The sequence below is a fragment of the Hylobates moloch genome, unplaced genomic scaffold (genome assembly GCF_009828535.3).
Source record: "Hylobates moloch isolate HMO894 unplaced genomic scaffold, HMol_V3 SCAFFOLD_13, whole genome shotgun sequence".
NCBI lineage: Eukaryota > Metazoa > Chordata > Mammalia > Primates > Hylobatidae > Hylobates > Hylobates moloch.
This window is the reverse complement of record NW_026652288.1, coordinates 56,487,704-56,509,089: the sequence shown is the minus strand read 5'-3', so window position 1 is coordinate 56,509,089 and position 21,386 is coordinate 56,487,704. Positions and strand designations below refer to the sequence as shown.

The window sequence follows — 21,386 nt, the reverse complement described above, 5'->3', positions numbered from 1 at the left end:
TGGAGCTTGTATCTTTTAATGTGAAAAAGCTCAATACTGAAAAGTTACGGTGAATCTGCTATGCAGGAACTACAGATGGAAAGGTAAGATTGGTATGATTTATGTACCCTCTTAGTTCACTTTTTGGAATTATTGATGATTCACGCACATAATGTTAATCTCAAATCTGTAGTAAACATGGGAATAACCTAAATGTCCAGAGGTGGGGCAATTGTTAGGAAACGATACATTTTTCTAGGTCAGTGGTTCTCACCTGGAGGCAGTTTTGGCCCCCAGGAGACGTAAGACTGTCTGGAGACATGATTGTCGCAAACACAACTATACAGGTTGGAGGAAGGAAAAGGGTGAGTACTACTGGCATCTAGCGGGTAGAGGCCAGGAATGCTGCTAAACAACTTATTTGTTGGGCAGTCCCCCACAAATAAGAATTAGCTAATCAAGAATGTCAGTGCCACTGTTTAAGAAACTGGGATACGGGTAAATAATAATTGGAAGACGTGACTTGATACAGATAAGCACAGGAGGCCATAGCCACACAGGGAAGTCAAGCTGCTCTTGAGGCATAAGAAATGTTTCCCAGAGGAAATCACATCTGTACTGAAATCAAAAGGAAGAGTAAGGGCTAGGCAAGAAGGGTGAGGAAGAACTTTCAGTTATTTATTTATTATTATGGTTTAAGTTCAGGGATACATGTGCAGAACGTGAAGTTTTGTTACATGGGTATACATGTGCCATGGTGGTTTGCTGCACCCATCAACCCGTCATCTACATTAGGTATTTCTCCTAAAGCTCTCCCTCTCCTAGACCCCCACCCCACGACAAGACCCTGTGCGTGAGGTTCACCTCCATGTGTCCGTGTGTTCAACCATTGTGGAAGAAAGTGTGGCGATTCCTCAAGGATCTAGAACCTGAAATATCATTTGACGCAGCAATCCCATTACTGGGTATATACCCAAAAGATTATAAATCATTTTTTAAAGATACATGCACATGTATGCTTATCGCAGCACTATTCACGATAGCAAAGACTTGGAACAACCCAAATGCCCATCAATGATAGACTGGATAAAGAAAATGTGACACATATACACCATGGAATATAGCCATAAAGACGGATGAATTCATGTCCCTTGCAGGGACATTGATGAAGCTGGAAACCATCATTCTTAGCAAACTAAACACGAACAGAAAACCAAACACCGCGTGTTCTTGCTCATAAGTGGAAACTGAACAATGAGGAAGAATTTTCTAAGCAGAAGGTTTAACTGCAAATCCCCAGATGAGAAAGATTAACATGAGTTCTGGAAACTAGAATTAGTTTGGAATGTCTTTATCCTGTTTTCCACAGCCACCAACCTAGATCAGTCTAGGTAAGCTGTCTCTTAACCTAGGTTATAGCAACAGCCATCTAGTTTGTCTCCCTGCCTCTATTCTTCCTCCTCTAAGCTGTTTTCCAAAATGTAACCAGAATGGTTTTCCTAATGCATTAATCTAGTAAACATGCCTGTCGTGCTTAAGACTCTACCATGGCCTTGCTGGTGATAAGCAAACTGAGCAGGTGTCTTATCTCTTCCTGCTTTTGACTTCAGGGTAATGGAAGTGGCTGTTGGTGAGAGAAGTTTGTACTATGAAAAAATAGAGTGGATCCTCTGACAAAAGTAGGCTCCAGAGCCAGTGAATCAGGTGACTGTTCTGAGGCTGAAGGTACTCCTTATAGAACTGGGGTGCATTCCGAAAACAGGAAATCTGGGCCTTTGTGAACGACATTTGAAACATCAGGAACATAGGAGAGCCTTGGGATTCTGATAAAGACTGCTGTTCCCCAGAGTTGAGATTTTCTTCCAGTAGGGGAAAAGTACATAAGATGCAAAATGCCAGTGTTCAGTCGATAAGAGAGAAAACCTATCAACAGATAGCAGCAGATACAGTGGGAGGAGGAGACCTTCATTCTATCACCCTTTCCCTCTCATTTCATGATCATTTTAGAGTCTGGCTCATTAATCTTACCAAAACTATGACTGATATTCTAGATGATTTCAGTAAATACATAAATGATCTTTTAAACACCTTAAACTCCTCCCGACCCTACCTCTAGCACTCATAGTCACAGTCTAACCTTGTCATAACAACTGCTGCAACCTCTATAATTTTGGCCTTGTACATCTCGCTCTCTGATCACCACCTCCTCCACCTTCCTTTCTACTTCACTTCCTCTAGTATCCTGACTTTAACAGTTTTCCTGTTCCATGGGGATTCCAGTCTACTCATCTACCACTTCCACTGCCCTTTGTCCCCTTGATGTCCTCCTCTCTTCACTTTCTTGCCAAATTACATGCTATTAGATCATTATAATTGTTTGCTTGTGCCTGGGCATGGTGGCTCACACCTGTAATCCCAGCACTTTGAGAGGCCAAAGTGGGCGGAACACCATAGCTCAGGAGTTTGAGACCAGCCTGGGCAACATGGCGAAACCTCATCTTTACAAAAAAATACAAAACAATTAGTTGGGCATGGTGGCATAGACCTGTAGCCTCAGCTACTCAGGGGGCTGAGATGGGAGAATTGCTTGAGCCTGGGAGGTTGAGGCTGCAGTGAGCCAAGATCTGAGATTGCACCACTGCCCTCCAGCCTCCTGGGTGACACAGTGAGACCCTGTCTCCAAAAATAAAAAATTATTTACATGCGTATGCACTCAACTTTGCCCTCTCTCACTTTGTCATACTACTTTGGCAAAACCACAACCTTAGTTAAATCCAACTCTAGATCTATCCTTTACCTGCACCAGTGCAGCTGAAAATGGCTGAAGGAAAAACAAAACTGCTTACTGGTCCTACTTTAAATTCATGGCCATGAACCTTATAAATATTAAAAAAAAAAAACCCACACACAATATATAATTTTTAAAAAAGAAGACTTTCATTTTCTGTAAAGGATTACAGTTGCCATCCTACAGGCTGGGAAGCATGCCTCAGGCCAAGATCAGAGACAAGTCTTCAAAGAAGGTGGGGTTGGGGTAAGAGCTTTATGCTGAACAGTTGGCTAAACATATGTATTCAAATTACTGGAGGAGCGTTCATGAAGGTGGTCCTGAGACATTTTTATTGAATAAACATACATGTAATATGTGGCCCATGTTCACTTTGGGGTGGGGACTTAAGATCTTTTTAGGACATGAAGGCATGCAAGTGCACAACCTCTCTAAACGTTCCAGAACCAGCCCATGGTCTGGTGGTCTTTTTACGTGGAGAAAGTTTCTGAAATTGTCTCCTGTTTGATAAAAGCGGTGGTTATGGCTGGCGGAACAGGGGTTCAGTCAGTGTCTGGCAATGGATCAGCTGCAATTGTTTTGATATTGCTTATCAAGGCCAGTGCTTGTTTAGCTGCTAGAGAAAAAAACCTTGTGGCCTTTAGAACATAGTTTATTCTTGGAAATGTGGGGTGCATGACTTAACCCTTGCCTGACATGCCTTAGGGCCTGTTTATAATTTGGTATCTTATTGCCACGAAGAGTCTGTTCTGTCAGTCTCATGATCTCTATTTTACTAATGCTGGTCAATTGTGTCTAAACTGCAAAAGGGAGAGGGTATAATGAGGTATGTCCAACCTCCTGTCCCATCTTAGCTGGGAACTGCTTTAAGGCTTTTCTGGGGTCCCCTTGGCCAAGGTGGGTGTCCATTCAGTTGGTACAGGGCTTAGGATTTTTTTTTTTGTAGTTTGCAACCTCAAGTGGCTCTTAATGTTGCCAGCAGTTATGCTGTATATCTCCCTGTATTAATCCGTTTTCACACTGCTATAAAGAACTTCCCTGAGACTGGGTACTTTATAAAGGAAAGAGGTTTAATTGACTCACAGTTCTGCATGGCTGGGGAGGCCTCAGGAAACTTACAATCATGGTGGAAAGGGAAGCAGGTAGTTTTTGCACAAGGTGGCAGGAGAGAGAGCATGCAGGAAGAACAGTCGAACACTTATAAAACCATCAGATCTCATGAGAACTCACTCACTATGATGAGAACCGGATGAGGGAAACTGCCCCACGGTCCAATTACCTTCCACCCTTGATATATGAGGATTATAGGTCCCTCCCTTGGCACGAGATGAGATTTGGATGGGGACACAGAATCAAACCATACCACTCCCTGATCTATTCAGTCTCCCACTTTCCTATGATAGTTTACACCTTTCCCTTTCTCTTCAAACCAAGCAGCGCTTCTTCCTCTATCCTCATATTCAGCTGACACCATTGTTTCTTCTTTCAATAATTAGAATTTTCACATGTTCCTAGCATTAGATCTACTAAAACCCATGTTCCTGAGTCTGCACCCATAGATTCTATCTTCCCCATGTTACTACAGCTCCCATCTAAAGCCATTTTCTTCATTTTGCCCTAGACTCAAGCCCTCTGTTTATTCAAGAACATTGTCCATCAATTCTTCCCTCTTTCTCTTATCTTGCAGTTTTTTCCACTCTGCTGAATTTTTCCCAACAAAAATTCTTTGAAAGAGTTATCCATATTCTTTGTCCCCAGTTCCTCTCGTCAAGGTCGCCAATGATGTGCGTGCTGTTGATTCCAATATCCGATTGCTAATTCTCATCTTATTTGACCTATGAGCAGAGTTTGACATAATTTGATGAGGCACTTTTTTCATTGAAACACTTTCTTGATTTGACCCCCCATTTCATCACACTCTTTGTTTTCCTCTTTCCTCATTCAATACTTCTTTTCGTCTCTATTCTGATATTCCATTTTCTTCCACCCTCCTAATGCTGAAATATACCACAGCCTGTGATCTCATCCAGTCTATGCCTTTAAAAACATGGACCACCTATCATATTTTTAATATCTTCAGTCAAGAGTGTCTTCTGAATTCCACACTCTTCTCTCTTCCTTGTTCCTGCTTGACATCTCTGCTAGGATAGCTAACATCCATCCCAAATTTAACATGTCCAAAACAGAATCCTCAATTTTTCTCTTAAACTTACTCTATCTGGAATTTTCTTTATTTAGATGATTGTAAATTAATTCTTCCAGCTGCTATGGCTAAATTTTTTTTTTTTCTTTTTGTTTGAGAATGAGTCTCTGTCACCCAGGCTGGAGTGCAGTGGCGTGATCTGGGCTCACTGCAATCTCCACTTCCTGGATTCAAGTGCTTCTCCTGCCTCAGCCTCCCGAGTAGGTGAGACTATAGGAATGCGACACCATGCCTGGCTAATTTTTTTGTAGTTTTTGTAGAGACGGGGTTTCACCGTGTTGGTTAGGCTGGTCTCAAACTCCTGACCTCAAATGATCTGCCCACCTTGGCCTCCCAAAGTGCTGGGATTACAAGCGTGAACCACGCACCCGGCCAGGTATGGCTAAGATATTTGCAACCATGCTCTACTTTTCCCTTGATCATACACATTCCACATTCAAGCCATTAAAAATCCTATACCAACCTTCAAATTGTTAATAAATCCAGAATCCAATCACTCATCACTACCTCTATTTCTACTATGCTTGTCTAAGCAAGTGTGATCTCTTGCTTAAATTAGTGCAATAGACTATTATCAACATATCAGCTAGAATAATCCTTTTAAAAGATAAGTCATATGTCATACCTCTGTTCAATTCTCAGTGATCCACCATTCACTCATAGTAAAATCCAAAGTCCTTAAATGGCTACAAGACTCATAGGATCTGCTGGGAATCCATCCCCTCCCCATTCTCTCTCATATTCCATTTAATATTCTTCCCCTGCGCGTTCTATTTCAGTCACATTGAAATGCCTGACACAATCCTGACTAGGGAATGTTGCCCTGTTGTTTTCTCTTTGCAACTCTATTCTCCCAAAGATCCCCTGGCCAATTCTCTCACCTTCTTCAAGTCTTTAGTGAAATGTCACTTCCCAATGATGCCTACTAGGTGAAGGCATAGCCACAAAATTTTTGACATTTCTCCTGTCAAGGTAAAAATCCATATCCCATCACCTTGAATAATGGATGGTGTATGACTGCTTGGACCAATAGAGTTTTGTCGGACTTAGCTTTGAGACTAGCAATTTCCACCTGGGACTCTTAGAATCCTGAGTTTCCTTGTAAGAAGTCTGATACCTTGCTTAGAAACCACCTGGAGACATCCTGACACTCCATGGAGGAAGGAGAGGGTCCCAGTTGAGTCTAGGCTTCTAGTCCTCCCTGTCAACTCCAGGCATGTGAGTGAAGTCATCTTGAACCCTCTTGGACCAGTGAAGTCATGTTGGATCTTGCAGCCCAGCTTAGCCACCAGTTGACACCAGGTAGAACAGAAGTATTGCACAGTTAAGCCCTAGCCAAATTCCTGACCCACAAAATCATGTGACATAATAAAACGGTTGTTGCTTTGAGCCATTAAAGTTTTGGGGTAGTTCATTACACAACAATAACCAAAACATTTATCCTGACTACTAATGTAAAGTTGCAATTTGTGACTATATGTCTCACTTCTCACTTTGCTCTGTTTTTTCCTTCATAGTACTTATCAGCTTCTAACATATAACATATTTATTTACCATGTTTATTATCTTCCTCTTAGTCAACATCTTTTTCCCCGATTCACTGTAGTATAAACAGGGATTTATTTTTTTTCTGTTTTATTCACTGATACATACCTGGCACATAGAAATGTTCAATGTGGTGAATGAGAAGTAATAAATGCTTTATCAGAACATATTAAAGATCTCAACAGAGCTGTCCAAGACTGAGCAAGATATTTTTTAAATGGTATGGTAACTATGTGGTAATACTACAGGAAAAAAAAAAATCCAGCAATTAACTTCATGTTCTCTGCAAAAGACATACCTGGTGACTTTCATAACAAAATGATGATGTGATTGGTGGAAAAAATGCCAATGTTATTAAAGGATATAATGTTTTTTATAGGAAAGAATATGGAAACTTATGGACTCAATTGCACAAAGGCAGGATATGACATAACATGCTACCTAATGGTGGTGTGGACTTGCCAGTCTCCAAAGATTTCCATAGGGAAATAGAATTGTGTTTATTACCAACAGCACTGAGTGAAGATTCTGCTACACAAGGGAATCTCACCTTACCATTTTCACAGGATTTTCATCTCCTTCTTTTTTCAACCCCTGCCTATTGCCTCACAACCTGACTATTCTAGAGACTTGAGCTATATAACTGCCCATAAATCAGAGGCAAAATAATCCCAACATTTTCTGAATGCTTACCATGAGAGTGGGTGAGGCTAACCGCAATTTCCCAGGTCTAGCATCCCTCAAAAAAATCAGCCTGGCCGGGTGCGGCAGCTCACACCTGTAATCCCAGCACTTTGGGAGGCCGAGGTGGGTGGATCACGAGGTCAGGAGATGGAAACCATCCTGGCTAACACAGTGAAACCCGTCTCTACCAGAAGTACAGAAAAATTATCTGGGCATGGTGATGGGTGCCTGTAGTCCCAGCTACCTGGGAGGCAGAGGCAGGAGAACAGCATGAACCCCGGAGGCGGAGCTGGCAATGAGCCGAGATGGCGCCACTGCACTCCCGCCTGGGCAACAGAGCGAGACTCCATCTCAAAAATAAAAATAAAAAAAATAAAATCAGCCTTCAGAATTCTCTGAGATCAATTCTGCAATACTCAAGCAAGTGACAACTGAAGTTTGAAAATAAGTGGGGAAGGACACAGCAGAAAAATAAAAATGGAAGAAATCAAATGTAGTATTATCAGAAAAAATCAAAACTCAAAGTTTAAAATGGGGCAAAGGACTATTTTATAATGGTTTTGTGTACGCACAGCAAAATCTCCCCCAAAATATAAGAAATTGGTAAAGCCACCATCATAGTGTCACTCTTTAATAAACTTCTTTCATAATTTGCATATCAAGAAGACAAAACAGCTGTATACAGAAGAGTTAAATAAGGCAATCAAATATATATATACATATTATATCCATATTTATAAAACTTAATAATTTGCAAAGAAAACCTTCAAAAACTTGTGCATTAGGTAGGATTAGCCAGGATAAGGTTGGCTACAGTGACAGAAACCCAAAGTAATGGTGGTTTAAAGAAGATAGAAACTCCCAAAAGAGTGGAGGGAGGTACATCCCTAGAAACACTTAAAGAAGAAAGTCAGTCAAGACATATTCTACCTTTGACTTTTGAAGCCAACCGTTTGAAGAAAAGCAACTAGGGGTTTTTATTTATTGAGATTGTGGGCGGGGCTCTGGTGGCTGTATGCTGTAGCTATGCCATTTATAGCACCAATCCTCTCAAAAGTCTGTTTGCCTTTTGTACCTGCAACTACAAAGCAGATCAAAAATGTGAAAATGTTGCTATGCAGAGGAGGATCCCTGGTAGACATTGATAATGGCAATGGACACATTAATAACACAGTAATAGCAGCTGCAAAGGAAAGATTCACGGCAGTTGGTTGTGAATTTAATCCGTGGCTAGTTTGGTATTCCAAGTGTCATGCTTGGCAAGAAAGTGTGCATGGCTCTGCCAAATTTTATATTTCAGATTTGTGGGCAGTTACTTTTTCATAGTACTCAAACACTGTTATTTTTGGTGTGCCTCTCAGATGATGCTGCAGTTGGAGAAGAAACTTGAACTTGGGGATGATGCCAGAGTCATTGCTTACCGGTTCCCTTTTCCCCACTGGAACACAGACCATATAACTGGGGAGAGTATAGACACAGTGTGGGCATATGACATGTGCACTTTTAGAGCAGGTGAAGCCCTGAACATTGATGCATTTCCAGCCAGTCATTCAAATATAAACCTTAGTAAGAGTGCTCTTCTGAAATGTTCGTGATCTTCCCTGATTTTATGGAAACTTACAGCTGTGCACCAGAGCATACTTTTCTTTGGTGTGTGACATGGTTTGGCTCTGTGTCCCCACCCAAATCTCACCTTGAATTGTAGCCCCCGTAATCCCCATGTGTCAAGGAGGTAATTGGATCATGGAGGTGGTTCCCCCATGCTGTTCTCATGATAATGAGTGAATCTCGAGAGATCTGATGGTTTTATATGTGTCTGGCATTACTCCTGCTTGCACTCACTCTCCGCTGCCACCCTGTGAAAAAGGTGCCTACTTCTCCTTTGCCTTCTGCCATGATTGTAAGTTTCCTGAGGCCTCCCCAGCAATGCAGAACTGTGAGTCAATTAAACCTCTTTCCTTTGTAAATTACCAGTCTCGGGTATTTCTTCATAGTTGTGTGAGAACAGATTAATACAGTGGGAATATATTACACATTGTATTAGTGTGAAAAATTACTAGTGTGATTAGAATGAAATGAAAAATTACTATTCCTTTCCTTAACTGTGGGAGAAAACAAACAGAAGTTAAGAAAAACAGGTAGATTTAAAATCTGCTTTTAATGCTATATTCTAAGAAATGTACTTACTGCCTTTTTATGCAATTGGATGCATGAAAATATGAATAAGTGATGGTCATATGGTCATGTTTATGGGTAGGAAAGATGTCAACAGCTCTTCATATTATAAGGAATATGGCTTAATGCCACAAATGAGGAGAAATGATTTTTTTTGAGAGGGGGTCTCACTCTGTCACCCAGGCTGGAGTGCAGTGGTGTGATCTTGGTTCACTGCAACCTCCGCCTCCCTGGCTCAAGCAATCCTCCTATCTCAGCCTCCTGAGTAGCTGGGACCACAGGTGTGTGCCACCATACCTGACTAATTTTTTGTATTTTTGATAGAGATGGGATTTCACCATGTTGCCCAGGCTGGTCTCAAACTCTTGAGCCCAAGTGATCCACCCACCTAGGCCTCCCAAAGTCCTGGGATTACAGGCATGACCCACCGTGCCTGGCCCCGAGAAATGATTTTAAAAAGTAGCAAATGTGAATTTGAATGTGAGTCAACAAGCTTCATGTATCTGAAAAATGAATATTGAATGATAGCTCGAATAATCCATGCTTATCACAAAAGAGAATTGAACTCTCAGTCATATACCTGTAACCTAAATACTGAACTATCTTAATGGAGATGTAACAAAGTAAGATGGTTACATCTTTAAACTTACATGATCAACTTGATAATTTTCTTTTAAATGAGAATAAAGAAGATAGAAGCTTATTCTCTCACGTAAATGTAGTCAAAGCTGATTTGGAAGTTCTATTATTATCAGGGACTCAGTCTCCTTCTAGCCTGCTCCTTGGTCATTCCTAACAAATGGCTTCCACCAGTAGTATAAGAATGCCAGTCTGGTTCCATCTACCATCCCTTTTTAGCTGTGGAGAAAAAAATGGAAGGAAAAGGGCCTGCTTTTAGCTTTTAATAAAACTTTTGGGGAGTACCATCAATTACTTCTACTTACATACTTTTGGCCCAGAGCTTAGTCACATGGACACATCTAGCTGCAATGAAAGTTGGAAAATTTTTACATATTCTGGATCTTCATGGGTCCAGATAGAATTTGTCATATTTACTACAGAAGGCAAAGGAGAAGGAGAAGAAGAAGAAAAAGAAGAAGGAGGAGGAGGACAGAAAGAAGAAAGCTTTTGAAGGGCAACAATCAGTGTCCCATCTTGCACATCTAAAACATGTGTTTGTTTTAGAGTTCGCCTGTTGGATAATTTGGCTGCATATAGAACTCTAATTTGGACAGCAACTGTCCTTTAAATTTGGAAGGCATATGTTCTATTGTAATATTGTTATTGAGATGTCTGATGGAACTCTGATTCTTGAACTCTTGTATGTGGCCTGTCTTTCTGGAAACCATTAAAGTCTTTTCTCCTGGAGGTCCTCATTCCGCTGGGTAATTCTCCTCGGAGTTCTGAAATTTCATGATGATGAAGGTGGGGATGAGCCTTTTCTCCTTCGTTGTGCTGGGTACTTAAAAAACTCTTTTGATTTGGACATTTGACATTTGAAACTTTATTTCTGGGAAATTGTCTTGAATACTTTCCTTTCACTTTTTATCTCTCTTTCTGGAACATGTATTTTTCAGACATTTCATAGCCTGGACTAGTTCTCTAATAAACCTATCATTTCTCTCCTACTTCCAAACTTCGATTGAGGTTTTGTTTTGTTTTGTTTTTGTTTTTGTTTTTTATTTTTGGGACAGAGTCTCACTCTGTTGCCCAGGCTGGAGTGCAGTGGTGCAATCTTGGCTCACTGCAACCCCCACCTCCCAGGTTTAATCGATTCTCCTGCCTCAGCCTCCTGAGCAGCTGGGACTACAGGCATGCACCACCATGCCTGGCTAATTTTTGTATTTTTAGTAGAGATGGGGTTTCACCATGTTGGCCAAGCTGGTCTTGAACTCCTGGCCTCAGGTGATCTGCCTGCCTCAGCCTCCTAAAGTGCTGGGATTACAGGCGTGAGTCACCACACCCGGCCTCTATTGAGTTTTAAATTTGTTTTCATATTTTTAATTTCCAAGAATAATTTTTTTTTGTTCTCTGAATGTCCTTTTTAATAGCATATTGTTCTTGTTTCAAGGATGCACTTATTTCTCCACGGATATTAATGATTTTGTATTAGCTCAGTCACAGTTTCTTTTTATTCTTTGTTTTGACCTCTGTCTTTCATGTTAGATTGAATATTTCTAAAGACTGATGATTCTTGACTATCTTCTCATATTTAATATCGAGCTACCTAAAAGCTGATGGGAAACTCTATGCATGGGTGGCATTTATTACCTGATATACTCTATAATACAGTCATCTATTTGTGCTGTTTTATTGGGAGCCCCTGACTCTCAGTATGTATAAGTCTTTTTTGGGGGGTGAGGAGTACTGGTCAGATTCCTAAGAAACTCTTGTTTATGTGGTTTGAAACTGACTGCCATGTTTTGGAATCTAAGTAGGGGAAAGGGGTTGTTGCCTTTCACTTAAACCACCCCCCATCTTTTTTTGGTAGAATACCCCTCATTCTCTGTGAAGCACAGTGTATCCAAATTCAGTCTTTTTGGTCGATCTCTCTAACCAGTTAAACTTCAGGCTTCTGCCATAGTGGAGGAATGGCGTTGTATGGTGGCAAAAGGTGGAGGGCAGGTGTGGGAGTGGGGGGGTGGGGTGAAGGGGGAGGAAGGGTGAAATAGATGGCTGTGGTCTAGCAGTATCTTATATGAACTTTCAGCTAATTCTCATGCATTAAGTCTATCAGTTCCCTTGCTTTCAGTGGCACCTTGTGCTTCAATTCCTGATATTTCCCCAGGATTTTAAAAATTCAAATAGCTTATTTCTGGGATTTCCCCATTGCCTGCTTACATTTAGGCAGAGAAGAGGATAATAACTTCCTCATTTGCTTTCCAGTTTTCAAATTTTTGTTGCTGCATTTATCTCTTTTCCAGTTTTCTTTGTTCATGTGGGTTTATGCCTTTCCTCTTTTATTATCCGTGTTTATCAGAGTTCTCCAGAGAGACAGACAGAACCAATAGGGATTATACATGAGAAAATTTATTATGGGAATTAGCTCACACAATAATGGAGGCTGAGAAGTGCAACCACCTGCCCTCTGCAAGCTGGAGAACTTGGAAAGCCAGTGGTGCAATTCAATCCGAGGCTGAAGATCTGAGAATTGGGAGTTCCATTGTCTAAAAGCAGGAGAAGATGGATATCCCAGCTCATGAAGAGAGAGAATTTGCCTTTCCTCTACATTTTTTTTTCTATTTGGGCTCTTAATGGATTGGATCATGGCCACCCACATTGCTGAAGGCAATTTTCCTTACTCATTCTACCGATTCAAATGCTAACCTCTTTCAGAAACATCCTCACAGGCACACAGAGAAATAATGTTTTGCCAGCTATCTGGGCATTCCTTAGCCCAGCCAAGTTGGCATGTAAAATTAACCATTACACTTTCATTTTAGTGGAGGTTAGTGAAGAAGCAAAGGTAAATATGTGAGTTCAACTTACTATGTTTAATTCAACAATTTGTTGCTATTTTTAACATAAGGAGTTTTAATTCTCTTTTCTATCTGTTCTTCTCAGTTTACTGTCTAATTTCTAGAGATGCTAATTAGCATATTAGCTTAAAAATGTGCAAAAGACTCATTTAGCTAATCTCTGGCTGTTTTAAGCTCTATCTTCCATAAAGTCCCTTACCCTACCCCACACATACCAGTTTACTAAAGGAGCTAAGCTTTTTCTGATGGTTCGTACTTATTGAGCAGTAAGTATGATGCTTTTTACTTTATATTGATTAGCTCATCAAATATTTATGGTAGTGTTATGGGTTAGATAGTACTATCCTCACTTTATAGATGAGAAAACTGAGTGATAGAAACATTTTTTGCCTAAGACAAAGCAATAAGTGGCAAGACCAGACTTTAGTGGTCCTATTCTTTTTTTTTTTGAGACAGAGTCTTACTCTGTCACCCAGGCTGGAGTGCAATGGCGCGATCTCAGCTCACTGCAACCTTTGCCCCCGCAGGTTCAAGCGATTCTCCCTGCCTCAGCCTCCAGAGTAGCTGGGATTACAGACGTCCGCCAGCATGCCCGGCTAATTTTTGTATTTTTAGTAGAGACGGAGTTTCACCGTGTTGGTCAGGATGGTCTCAAACTCCTGACCTCAGGTGATCTGCCCACCTCGGCCTCCCAAAGTGTTGGGATTACAGGAATGAGCCACTGTGCCTGGCCTAGTGGTCTTATTCTTAACCTCAGAACATCAAACATGCATCCTTTTGTTTTTCCATTTTCCCCTGTTGCTTTATTGTCTTGTTTGGGCAAATGTAGTTAATTACTGGAAGAATTATGTAATTTTTATTTTTAAAGAGAATTTCTCTTGGCTTTTATATTAATATTTATATTAATATTTGCCCATTTGACATAGGTAATTTTTTTTTTTTTGAAACAGGGTTTCACACTGTTGCCCAGGCTTGAATACAGTGGCATGATCTCGGCTCAGCCTTGACCTCAAGTGATCCCACCTGAGCCTCTTGAGTAGCTGGGACTACAGGTGTGTGCTATCATGCCCAGCTAATGAAAAAATTTTTTTTGTAGAGATGAAGTCACACTATGTTGCCCAAGCTGGTGACATGGGTAATTTATTAGAGTGTTGTAATGTGCTTCTCACCATCCTCATGCTCCAGGAGGCCAATTTAGAGCATACTTTTCCTTTTGATAGCTTAGCACCTTATCCACAGCGCTGTAATTACATGCTACACACAACAGATTCATTTGCTACAATGTTCATTTTTAAAGAATTGTCAAGTCTGCTGATCATTTGCCAACTTTTTTGTGCCAAAATGTTATCTATGAAGTTAATTTATTATAATTATTAATTACGAATACTTTATAACATATCAATTATTCTAAATACTTCCACTTTGCCTGCAGATAGATCAGTCTGCCTTGTAAAAGCAAACAAACAAAAAATCCTTGACAACCACTTCCTTGCCAAGATTGACCAAACACCTACAGAATTTGCATATGTTCACAAATACTTTAATCTTTATTTGCAATGGTTTTATAAAAACATTAAGCATAAAACATTTGTATTATAAATTCTTTAGTTGACTCTTTTTTGTCCTATGTGTCAGTCCATCTCTTTGTAAAACTAAGATTTATATATCTACCTTGCCAGGGTGGGAAAAGACTCAGTAAAGAAATGTGAAAGTGAATCAAAAGTATGAAAAGGTATAATAATTCTGTCTCTTTCCTTTTTTAACAAAAATCCACAGTATTTCAGAGATTCCTTGGTCATCTCAGGGAATAAACTGAGTACTTCAGGCTGTCTACATTGAAGAGAAGGTTCTCATATGAATGCCAGGCAGTTTGTGTCCCATTCATTCCTACCAAGGTTCTTGTTTAAGAATGGGTTGTTACTCAATTGTTGTAATGTAAATAGATATTTTTCTGTCTTTAATCATTTCAGCTTAGTTAACCCACAGTTATTCTTTTAAAAACTAGGAAATACAAATGAGTAAAAGGTAAAAAAATTCACATAAGCTCAGAGATAACCAGGGTTTACATTTGGTATGTATGTTTTCAGACATTTTTCTACACACATACATATATTGTGAAGGGGACCAGAATATGCCACTTTGGCATGAGGATTATTTTGGGCTGAAGGCAATTAAGAAATAGCTTATGCAGAAAAAACTCTCTGCCCTCCTCCATCTGACTAAAAGCAGGACATAAATTTCTACTTGTAAAGGTGTTTACCTCTTTTGTACCAGAAAGAAGAGAATAACTCTTTTTTTTTTAATTACACTTTAAGTTTTAGGGTACATGTGCACAACATGCAGGTTAGTTATATATGTATACATGTGCCATGTTGGTGTGCTGCACCCATCAACTCGTAGGGACATGGATGAAGCTGGAAACCATCATTCTCAGCAAACTATTGCAAGGACAAAAAAACCAAACACTGCATGTTCTCACTCATGGGTGGGAATTGAACAATGAGAACACATGGACACAAGAAGGGGAACATCACTCTTTTTGTTTTTAAGAGATGGGGTCTTGCTCTGTCTTCTGAGTAGCTGGGACTACAGGTGTGCACCACCACACCTGGCTAATTTATTTTTGTAGAGACAGGGTCTCGCTATGTTGCCCAGGGAGGTCTTGAAATTTTGGTCTCAAATGATCCTTCTGCCTTGGCCTCCCAAAGTGTTGAGATTACAGGTGTGTCAGCCACAGCTCCCAGGAGAACAACTCTTAATCACCAGGACTCTTGATTACTTGGAGGACTCTAGAACTCTTATCAGCCCTGAGATGCACCAAGACAAATCTGCAGAACAAATCTTACTAAACAACTTTTATTTCCCATTAATTTCCTCATATATTTACTGTCTCACAATTTACCACCCCTAGGAAATTCCCTTGCCTCCTTTTCCTTTGACGTGTCATAGCTCCAGAATTTAGCATTCTTTGTTGAAGTGGTATATAAGTGCTCATGCCTATTTGCTTCTTTGAATCTTCATTTCTTTTATACAAAGGCCTCTGTGTACATGTAAACATATTAATATCAAATAACATTTGTATGCCTTTTCTCCTATTAATCTGTCTTTTGTCAGTTTTATTGGCAGGGCCCCAGCTGCTGAACTTAGAAAGGTAGAGGGAAATTGTTTTTCCTCTTCTACCATTATATCAGTTGGTGTTCAGTCAGGGAAGCAGAGCCACCAAAAATGTCACAGAATAAGGAAGTGATTATATGAATTAGACCTTGCCCAATTGTGAGGGAAGCTGAGGAAGTCAAAGTCTGAAGGGAGGAGGATCAAGAAAGAGCTACTAACCACTTCTCCCTAAGCTCTGGTGTGGGTGAAGAATTTGGAGTTTGCAGGGAAATATGAGTGAGAGCTTGTGGCGAGGTGTCTGGGTTGCTGGGTTTGGTGGTGTGAGCCTGTAGTCCCAGCTACTCGGGAGCTGAGGTGGGAGGATAGCTTGAGCCCAGGAGGTGGAGGCTGCAGTGAGCCAAGATTGTGCCACAGCGCTCCAGCCTGGGTCACCCTGTCTCAAAAAAAAAATAAATAAAATGCCAACCAAGAATCAATCTAAAAAAATTTTTTAAAAGAGAAAGAGCCACACTGGCCAATACAAATGCTGAGGAGGAGATAGAGAGGATTGAGTAGGATTAGGATTAGGAATATGGAGGAGCCTGATGTTTAGGAAAAGAATGGAGGTGAGTGTGGCAAAGCTAAGAGCTAGAGAGGGCAGGGTGACAGAACAGGTGATGTGACTTCCCAGAGGCTGAAAACTGATGGCAATGATGAGACAGCACTAAAGGGAAATTAAACAGGGTTTTCTTAAAAGGGTATAGTTTCAGGGGCTGGGAGGATAGGAACGAGGGTTGTTTAATGGGTATAGAGTTTCAGTTTGGCAAAAGGAAAAAAGTTCTTGAGATTGATAGCACGACAATGTGAATATATTTAACACGGTTGAACTGTACACTTAAAATTGGTTAAGATGGCAAATTTTATGGTATGTGTATTTTAACACAATTTTAAAAAAAGGACATAGTGATCCATACAGCTTCAGCTTCTCATTTTGAAATCCAATTGGAGTAGAGGGCCCCTCCTGCATTACCACCCTATTAGATAATATGATGCTTTTTAATTACTTTTTTACATTTTATTTTCTTTAGACTATGTTGCCAGGCTGATCTCAAGCCCCTGGGCTCAAGTGATCCTTCTGCTTAGACTTCCCAAAGTGTGTGGATGACTGGCATGAGCCACTACGCCCAGCCCAGTGATGCTTTTTAAATAAGATGCCATAAAACCAGCTTAGATGAACATTTCCAGCAGAGGAAGGAAAAGGCAAAGATTCCAAGGCCAGGGTTTGTTCTCAAAAATTACTTTTGAAGGGAAAGTTTTATTTGTATTTTAACTTATATTAATTTACAATTGCATTTAAAAAATTAAGTTGTTGAGTTCATTTGATGAGCAAAACTATCTTTGAAGTATTCTGAATCTTACAGAGCTATTACTGTGATGTAACCATGTTTGTTATAATTTCAAAAGACAAACTTATTTTACAAAAGGAAAAGAAAAACAACAAAAATATTTTATTCAGAACATTTTGTTAGTCTTTTTACTTCCAAGTCTAAAACATCTGCAATTTATCCTTCTCTTTTCCCCTCCTACCTCCACCATCAACACTTGCTGCCTGAATGCAGTTTTTATACATAGACACAATTGTAATTGCCTAGTTATGGAGCTGTGTGTATATTTTGGCAGATGGTCCTGAGTATGTTAGACCAGTAAAAAGCAGGACTAAGGCCGGGCGCGGTGGCTCACGCTTGTAATCCCAGCACTTTGGGAGGCCGAGGCGGGCGGATCACGAGGTCAGGAGATCGAGACCACGGTGAAACCCTGTCTCTACTAAAAATATGGGGCCTGTATTCCACGGGAGGCTGAGGCAGGAGAAGGGTGAACCTGGAGGCAGAGTTGCAGTGAGGAGGGCCCACAAAAAAAAAAAAAAAAAAAAAAGCAGGACTAAATTAACAGCAGTATCAGGATAAAAGAAAAAGTCCCAGCCAACATTCTGTTAAAAAAAAACATTGTGTGACACAAATAAAGACCTGGGAAGGTTTGAATTTTGCGTCTTTGGGTAACATATACGGAAACAATTCTCTACTTATAAATTATATTATAGCACTGTATTATACTTCTTTTAAGTGCTTAATGAGTACTGAACAACAGAAAGCTCATCATGTAGTGAAAACCAGATAAACAGTCAAGATTTTAGAAAGTGCTTCCTTCCATCATCATAGAAACAGATGGAGCCAGGTAGCAGAAATAATGGGAATCTCTTAATGGCTGAATCAGTATGATACCACAGAGGCATATTTGCAACTTGGCATTGCTCCTTCTGAGGCCAGATTAAGAACCTAACAGGACACCAATTGCACATTCCAGGTTCAAGGGGGAAAACCCCAAAATGTAATAAAATGTGAGGTAAATCATATGTTTTGGAATTAGGAGGCAGATGCTCTGACAATAATGCTGAGATATCCAGGGAGGCATCAAGGAACTTGCACGATGATTCTTTCTTAGATTAGCACTACCTAATTAAGAATAATTGAATTGTAGGCGCTGCTTGTAAGGCCTATAGCATTTGTCTTGTTGAAAGTAACTCCAAAACACACCCACACTTGAATTAATTCACTGGTAGCTATTGAAAGAGGAGTAAAACCGTTCAGCAAGCTAATCAGACGGGCTGGACAGCTGGGGCTGAAAACTGTAATGTCAATTCTGCACCATGGCCTTACTATATTGTGTAATATGTTATCGAGCAGGTGGGTTGACCCTTCTGCCTCAGTTTCTTAGTGGTGAAGCTGGAAAACACATACAACTCACATCTATGTAGCCTTCTGGTCTCCCTGGTTCTGCTCATCCCAACGACCCAAACTAAATACCAGTGTCAAATGTATTGATCCCCATTTCTACTTTGATCATATAGAAGCGAAAGATGACACTTTGCCCTGCTTTCAATATAATTAAGCACTTCACATACGGCAGTCAGAGAAAACATGCAACTCTCAGACATAAATCAAAATTAACAAGGTCACCCTGGCTGGGTGTGGTCTCTATAATGGTAAAACCTTGAGTATTTTCCATGAACCATTTTATATCTGACAATTGCCATGGTGGTGTCTGAAGATACATCATGACCTTTGTAAATATGAAAATCATGTGAGAAAGCTATTGTCTTTCCTGCATGTGCAGACTAATGCTAACTTGGAAACCTGGGTAATTTTGCTTCTTTTAAATGTAAATACTCATATTTGGCTAGCCAGTTCTGCTGAAGTGCGTCTGTCTTGGAAAATAAATGTTTTCTTTCCTTTTCTAAATGCTCCCTTCTCTGAGTCTTCCTTTACCAATCATCTCAAAAGCCTTTGTACAAAGCCTCTATTTTTTTTTTCATTGCTTATCCAATGAAATCTTAATTCCTTTTGCTGACATGTCATAGCTTCTGAAATCTGACCTTTTCCTTCTCCAAACATATGTCCCTTTGTTCCTTCATGTGAATTCCACAGCAGTCAGGTAGACCATGATGCCTGGATTTTCATTTCTGCATCTTTGCTCATGATACTCCTTTTACCTGCAAAATCCCCCACACATCTCTTTATCAATGCAAACGATACGTGTGTTTCCAGGTGCAGCGCGGGTCCCGTGTTGGCCGTGAAACCTCACCAGTAGCTCACAGGGCTTTTCCTTCTCATCTCGTAGTCTGTGCCATGCAGTCAGCACTTAGTCATTTGTTGTTATGTGAAGTATTTTGCATTAACTTTTTATGTTCGCATAGCCCATCTCTCTGGATAGATTATGAACTTCTATCCATAAATAAAATTGGCTTTTCTAATTTTCCTAATGCAGGTCTGAAAAGCATCTTGGGACTTGAAAGCTGAGTACTGTATTGTTCTGCCTTTTACATATATGTAACTGCATTAGTGAGATGTGGAATAAGTTGGGGTATAAACTGCTTTTAATAATTCTATGCTCTATGAGTCCATTCTTGCATTGCTATAAAGAAATACCTGAGACTGGGTAATTTATAAGAAAAGAGGTCTAGTTGGCTCACTGTTCTGCAGGCTGTATAGGAAGCATAATGCTGGCATCTTCTTCTGGGGAGGCCTCAGGAAACTTACAGTCATGGTGGAAAACAAAGAGGGAGCAGGTTCTCACATGGTGGGAGCAGGGATGAAAGAGAGAGGGAGAGAGAGAGAGAGGGAGAGAGAGAGAGCGCAAGAGTGAGAGAGCAAGAGTGAGAGAGCGAGCAGGGGGAAGTGCTGCACACTTTTAAATGACCAGATCTCACAAGAGCTCACTCACATCAGGAAGACAGCATCAAGCCATAAGTGATCCACCCCATGATACAAACATCTCCCACCAGGTCCCACCTCCATCACTGGAGATTACATTTCAACATGAGATTTTGGTGGGGACAAATATTCCAATTATATCACATGCCAAATCTCACTTTACAACCTCCTAACAATACCTTGGGTGGATTCCAAAATTTTCAGATCTCTTTTTGTTATTAAAAAAGAGATCTAGTCCAGGTCAGGCATGGTGTCTCACACCTATAAATCCCAGCTACGCTGGAGGCTGAGGTGGGAGGATCACTTGAGCCCAGGCGGGACTAGGCTGGATGCAGTGAGCTGTGATTGCATCAACTGCAGTCCAGCCTGAGCGATAGAGTGAGACCAAAAAGTAGCCAAAGCTCTTTGCAGGCATTAATCCGTTCAAATTGTGAAGTGAATAGCTGCTTCATTTCTAAATAAGGTAATTCTAATGAAAGTCTAAGATTCCAGGCATCCCATTATGTTATGTATTAAAAGCACAGAATTCTTTACTTCACTAAAGAAGAGACTATTCCAACAGTGTATTTTCAGTCCCCAATCTTTCTAAAATTTGTGATATATAAATTCTATTCAATTACAGATCTTTTGGGATATTTGACTAAATCTCAGGCATTTTTCAGATAATTCATATATATATTCATATGTGTATATATATATTTTGAGACGGAGTCCTGCTCAGGCACGCGCCACCACACTCAGCTAATTTTTGTATTTTTAGTAGAGACGGGGTTTCACCATGTTGGCCAGGATGGTCTTGATCTCTTGACCTTTCAGTGCTGGGATTACAGGTGTGAGCCTCTGTGCCCGGCCTCCATTATATTTTTATAGTTGATCATTATCCCTATATTTTATTTCAGTTTAGTTTTTATTTCTAACTTTATTTTTTGTGTTCTACCTCATCGTCAGTGTAATCTTTTATTATGGATTTTCACTTTTAGTCACTATATGCTTCTTTTACAATTCTCATTTTCTATTCTGTATCTGTATCCAATATTTCCAGTAGCTGAAGTCCTTGAGGCCCTAATTTCTTATTTCTGCTGATTTTTACTCATGGTGGCTTGTTTGCTGATGTGGTTTGTAATTTTGGATTGTGAAATCATATTTGTCTGACCTTTATCTGTTAATTTCTT

At 40.2% G+C, this 21,386-nt stretch overlaps 1 pseudogene; it reads left to right on the top strand.

Annotated features, from left to right (window-relative positions):
* The first annotated feature begins 299 nt into the window (after positions 1 to 299).
* Positions 300 to 8,794, top strand: LOC116480075 (ATP synthase subunit C lysine N-methyltransferase-like; annotated as a pseudogene).
* Positions 8,795 to 21,386: the final 12,592 nt, after the last annotated feature.